We start from the raw sequence: 6099 nt of genomic DNA on the forward strand, positions 1-6099 counted from the left end.
CTTCCACATCTCTTTTCTCTGTCCACTGGGCCTGCTGGGCAGGGACTGCTGTTGGGTGCCTCTTTCCCATCCTGCCCCATACATTGTACCCCCAAACAAAGGGTCTTCACCTGAAGACCAGCTCCAACCACATGGGAGAGGCTACACAAAGTGACAGTGTTGGAGGCCATAAAGGACTCAAGCTGACATTGCTGCCTGGTTGTGAGCGCTGTCGGATCCATCACTACGTGCAAACAGTCGTGGTGCTGCCTCTGCTACTGAGCTCACAGGATGGGAGAAGGTCCAGTGATGGTCTGTGCTCCGTTAGCGCTGCGGGAGATCTTGCACGCCACCCAGCGTGTCACCCGGCTGGTGTATAAACCACAGATGAATTTTCTGCTCACTGTTACACTCCCCCTTCCACAGGAGTCACTTTCCGCTGGCTGCTCACCACCGCTGACCTCACATCGTCTTTCTCCACGCAACAGGAAAACACCATTGGGACTGAAGCTGGGACACAGAGACGGGTGTGTGACTGCCCAGCCACCTCCATGCATGACCACTGAGCTGGCAAGGCATCTGTCACACGTGCCAAGCTTCAGTCATCGCTGCAGCCGGTGTTAGCACTCAACACCCCTCGAGTGGTGTCGCATCCTCATGCCAGCACCAGGTCTCCGGTGGCCTGGGCCCACCCATAGGTGTTGTAGACCAGCTCTGTGAGGAGCTGATCACTGCCAAGTGTTGAGTGACCCGCTCAAGGCCTGCGATTCATGCAATTTAACAACTGTAGGTGACGTCAGCCTGAGGCAGCGCTGGCGTACAGCACAGCTTTGTGTTTGGAGACACTGTGGAAGGGTGTAGAAAGGGTGTAGCTCCCTCTCTTGCTTTGGGCTAGAGGAGGTGCCTGTGCAGGTGGGCAGTCGGTCAGTAGGTGACTTGAGCTGTCTTGGCATGCAAGTGTGTGAAACCAGGACACGAAAGTGTCTTCTCTCTCCTGTAGACCTCCCAGAATTACTGGAATTCTTTTGAAACCTTCATATTTGTTTCTCCTTACTTGCTTCCATGTGTTCCATGACAAAAATCGTGCCTTTTGCATAGGACAGTAGCAGTTTCCTACCAAAACCAGGCTCTGAAATGCAATTCTCAGTTCGACGTGGCCCCTCTTGGGCAGCTTTCTCTTCTGTCCTCCTGCTGCTCTGAGCTAGGTGGGTTTCTTTTGGAGCCTTCCCACCCCCACGTGCTTTTGGGTGCTTTTGGTCTTGGGCAGGAGCTGTGCACGGTCACCTTGCGTAATGTGGGAGGTGGAGACAGAGACACTGAGGGAAGAGCAGGTCAAGTGTTCCAGGACAAAATACAGATGGATAAAGACAGTAGTGGGTCATGCTCAAAGTCTGAGGTTGAAGAAATGGAGTAAGAGCTGTCAGGAGATGCGGCGTCACTGTCATTGACAGTGTTTGGTCATATGGAGCCTGTAGCCCATGGTAGGAGGAGGAGGGTTTGTTCCTTGGGACGATACTGGCCACAAGCGTTTTGTTGTGTCCTGCCTTTGCCCCTTGTAGGGACTAACCTGGAGTTTGTGCTTCTTCACATCCCTTCTCCCTCTGTATGTCCTGGCTGCGGGGACTTTGCTTCTGATGCAAGACATGAGGGTCTGCGGGACGGCGGTTCTCCCATTTTAGGAAGCGCCGGGTGCCTCTCTCTGCCCCGGTGGTCAGGGACCTGAGCGGGGAGGCCTTACGTCAGGGGGGTGTAGAGCTGAAATTTCACACCGGAACTGGGGCCCCGTGCTGGCTTTGCGCTCCCCAATAAATATCCTCGTCCTGGGCCTCCTCCCCCAGCATTGTAGGTGCTCCCCACACACAAGTGCCAACATTTATAAGGATCTTGCCGCACCTCCTCCCTGCCTCCTCCCCCTCCTCTGCCATTGCATTTCACCACCTCCCTAATCCCCCTCTCTGCCTTAGCTCGGCCTTTTTTTCTCTCCAAAGCTTGAATGTTTTTGCACTTGAATCTACAAAGTTAATCTCAGAGCTACAGCAGCCGTATCGGGCAAACAGCCCTTTCAGCAATATGCGCTTCCTCCCAGGACCTGGAGCAGCTCTGTCCCCCGGCTGCCTTCCGCCGCAGCAGCCCGCGCCAGCTCAGAGGAAGCAGAGCTACAATACTCGTGGTGATAGCAGAGCATCTGCAACGGCTGAGGTGGGGGCACGGGGACCTTGAGACAGGGGAGCTACGGAAAAAACAAAGGGGTGATGGCAGCTGAGGCTGCCCTGATGTGTTGTGTCTGTCCTCGAGCATCCAGAAGGCCAGAGGTAGAGGTATCTCCATGTGACTTGTGCTTAGGAAAAGGCATTTCAAAGGTGCTTCCCTCTGGTTCTATGTTTCCTCACCCTGCTGTCCTGCAAATGTGGGGCTTTTACCCCCCAGCAAAGTTTGTGTTCTCTGGGTAGGGGCCAGCAAGCTTGGCTACACCACAGCGCAGCGCTGAGGCTGGAGGCTGCAGGAGCTTCTTGTTCAAGCCCTGAAGTTACCAGAGGGGAATGGTTCTGAGGACAGCCATGATTCCTCATGGGGGTTGGGGGTAAGAAAAAGAAGTGGGGGAAATGTTCTCCAGTTGTTCACATCCCAAATCTTTGTATTTAGCGATTTGCAAGGTTTCACGAGGTCTTCCTTCCGCAGGGTGCTGCTGCTCACAGCTCTGCTCTGCTTTAGCTGCCAGCCCACAACTGGGCTTCTCGCTTTTACAGAACTCTGGCCAAGGGATTTATTTTGGCCTTGACTGGCCCCTTCTGACCCAGAGCCTCAGGGGCCAGAAGAACCACCAGGGTCTATCCTTAAACTGGAACAAACCTGAAGGGACGTGGGTCCGGCAGCGTCACGTGGGCTCGGCCGTACGACTCGTCTGTGAAGAAACCGCCACCTGTTTGGTGTTCTAAACGCGGGGTGGAAAAAATCACCCCCAAATGGAAGAGGGAAGCGTCAGGGATTTTGGAGTCGTTGATTTCCCTGGACTTCGCATATGCAGGAAGTGGGTTCTGTGTGTTTCATGTTTTAATAGTTGCAATTAATGTTTATAAAGAGCTTGTTATTTTACGTTTTAAGCACTTTAAAAAAAAGTAATAAAAGTTGTTCAAGCTGTTCCTAGAAACTTCTGATTTATTGACAACAGCGTCTGTGCTGACGGCGCTTGGACAGGGAGTGACATTTGTCTGGTTATTTTCTGAAGCAGGATGACGGTGTCCAACTTCTCCAGCACCACTAACAGTCCCCAAGCGCCTGTTGCCATGCGGTGGCTGGAAGGGGAGGGAGGGAGGCTGGTGCTGGAGGGTTACGTCGAATATAGCCCTTGCTCAGTCAGTCGGGGAAACCGAGGGCTTTTTAGCTCCTCTGAGGTTTCTTCTCTCTGCCTTAGAGCCTTGTTGGGCACTGAACGACCGCAGGAGATTGGCTTAGGTGGACACCCTGCTGTGGGGAATCAGATCTGCCCGCAGTCCCTTAGTGTGAGTACTGGGTCCAGCTCTGGGCTCCTCAGCCCAGCAGAGACATGGAGCTGTTGGAGCGGGGCTAGAGGAGCCACAGGAGTGATGGGAGGGTGGAACCCTCTGCTGGGAGGAGAGGGGAGAGAGCTGGGGGTGTTGAGCCTGGAGCACAGAAGGCTGCGGGGAGACCTTAGTGCGGCCTGTCAGGGCTGAAAGGGGCTACAGGAAAGATGGGGAGGGGCTTTTCAGCAGGGGCTGTTGGGACAGGACAAGGGGTGATGGGTTCAACTGGAAGAGGGAGATTCAGACCAGAGAGAAGGGAGAAATGTTTGACACTGAGGGTGGTGAGAGCCTGTCCCAGGTTGCCCCGAGAGGTGGGAGAAGCCCCATCCCTGGCACCATTGCAGGTCAGGTTGGCCCCTGGGGCTCTGAGCAACCTGCTCTAGTTGCAGATGTCCCTGCTCCCTGCAGGGGCTTGGGCTGGGTGAGCTTTGAAGGTCCCTTCCAGCCCAAACCAGTCTGTGGTTCAGTGATTCTTCTGCTCACTGATGACTGTGCCCCTGGTTGTTGCAGGCTGTTGCGTTCTTGAGAGTTTGTGGAAAATCAGCAGCCGAGAAGAGGAGAGAGACCCCACAGCTGCGCGCTGGAGGGAGAAGGAGGGAAAGCTCTGCTCGTGTTGCATGGCAGACACCAGCGAGTCCAGCCTCGGGGTGCCTGGCGAAGAGACCTGGCCCCGTCAGAGCTGCTGCTGATGGGAACAGGCACGTTTGACCAGCTCCTTGGGGGCATAAAGTGCTTCTGGTGTTTCTTCCCACCGGTGCAGGAGACCTTGTGATCCCCAGCCCAGACCTTCGCCTCCAGCTCCTCCACCGTAATCCCACCCACCTGTTCCAGTGCTCGGCTCTTCCCCAGCCCTGCTCATTTCTTCACTTCTGCCTTTTCCTTCCCCAAAATTAATAGCCCTTAAGCTTCGCTAAATGACTTTCCTGCTCCAACAGCAGAGTTCCGTTAGCCCTAATCCTGGCTTGTTTTTCATCCTGCTGGGTCACAGGCCCTTTCCAAGCGCAGCACCTGTCCAGGGGATCATGTTAACCCTGAGAGGCGGCTGCGGAGGCATGGGGTGTAGAACAGAGCTGGGGAACTGGAGCTGAACAGAACAGAGCTGGAATCCATAAGGTCTGGAAAAAAAAAGGATTTTAAGACCTTAGTCCTAAAACTGCCCTGTGCGATGACACGGCGTGGCTCTGCCTGCTTGAACGCTTCAGCGCAGGCTCGGGACGAGTAATCCCGTCACTGCAGGAAGAATGATGAGGTTTGTTGTGCACAGCCTGAGTCCTGCTGCCTGCTGCAAGTTTTCTGGTTTTACAGATGGAAGGCAACAAGGAACGTCCCTGTGCTGCTGTCCCTGAGGCAGCAGGCAGCCCAGCCCCGCGCCCAGCTGTCCCGGGGCAGGGGTGAGCCCCCCACCAAATCTCCTGTGGTTTCTCGATGGGCTTGTTCTTTCCCCCCCTCAGAAATTTGAATAAATATCAGTATTGAGTTACCAGGAGCTGATCTGGTGAAGCCACCCCCCCACCCCCACCCAACTCCTTCTTCCCCAAACCAGGGAGCTGCGAGTTGTCAGTCACAATGGAGCTGGTGAGATCGATCCCAGCCAAAGAATTGATATTCTTTCTGGTGTTTAACCAAAAAAGTGATAGTCTTATGTCACTCCAAATGTGGGTTTTGATAAACAGATTCTCTCCCCTCTGTTACAAAACACGCCGTGTGTCAACATTAGGGATCGAATCAATTCTCTGGCTCACGCTGGAACGGGAGGGAGGGGGATTTCCCTGGGGTGGAGATGGAGGGATGTGAGTTATCATCCAGATTTACTGAGAGCTCTAACGATGTCACTGCATTTACTGCTGTGAAGTGCAGGATGAAACCTTCAAAACAGGAAGACATGCTTTGTGGAGAACCCCGAGGGAGCAGGATATGGAATCACAGAATCACAGAATCATCCGGTTGGAAGAGACCCCAGCACTGCCAGGTCCCCACTGACCCCTGGCCCTCAGCACCACCTCCATAGGGCTGATCAACCCCTCCAGGGATGGGGACTCCACCACTGCCCTGGGCAGCCTGGGACAGGCCTGCACAACCCCAGCGGGGAAGAAATGGTTCCTCAGGGACAACCTCAACCTCCCCTGCAGCAACTGGAGGACATTTCCTCTTGTCCTGTCACTTGTTCCTGGGGAGAAGAGACTGACCCCCACCTCGCTCAAACCTCCTGTCGGGGAGTTGTGGAGAGCCAGAAGGTCTCCCCTGAGCCTCCTTTTCTCCAGGCTCAACCTCCCCAGGTCCCTCAGCTGCTCCTCAGTGCACTTGTGCTCCAGACCCTGCTCCAGCTCCACTGCCCTTCCCTGGACACACTCCAGACCCTCGATGTCCTTCTTGGGGTGAGGGGCCAAAACCAAAACCGGGATTTGAGGTGTGGCCTCCCCAGTGCCCCCAGTCCAGGGGGATGATCCCTGCCCTGGTCCTGCTGGCCACACCAGTGCTGGTACAAGCCAGGATGCTGTTGGCCTTCTTGGCCACCTGGGCACACTGCTGGCTCCTCTTCAGCTGCTGTTGAGCAACACCCCCAGGTCCTTTTCCCTGG

The sequence above is a fragment of the Buceros rhinoceros genome, unplaced genomic scaffold (assembly GCF_000710305.1).
Source record: "Buceros rhinoceros silvestris isolate BGI_N320 unplaced genomic scaffold, ASM71030v1 scaffold4050, whole genome shotgun sequence".
Lineage (NCBI taxonomy): Eukaryota > Metazoa > Chordata > Aves > Bucerotiformes > Bucerotidae > Buceros > Buceros rhinoceros.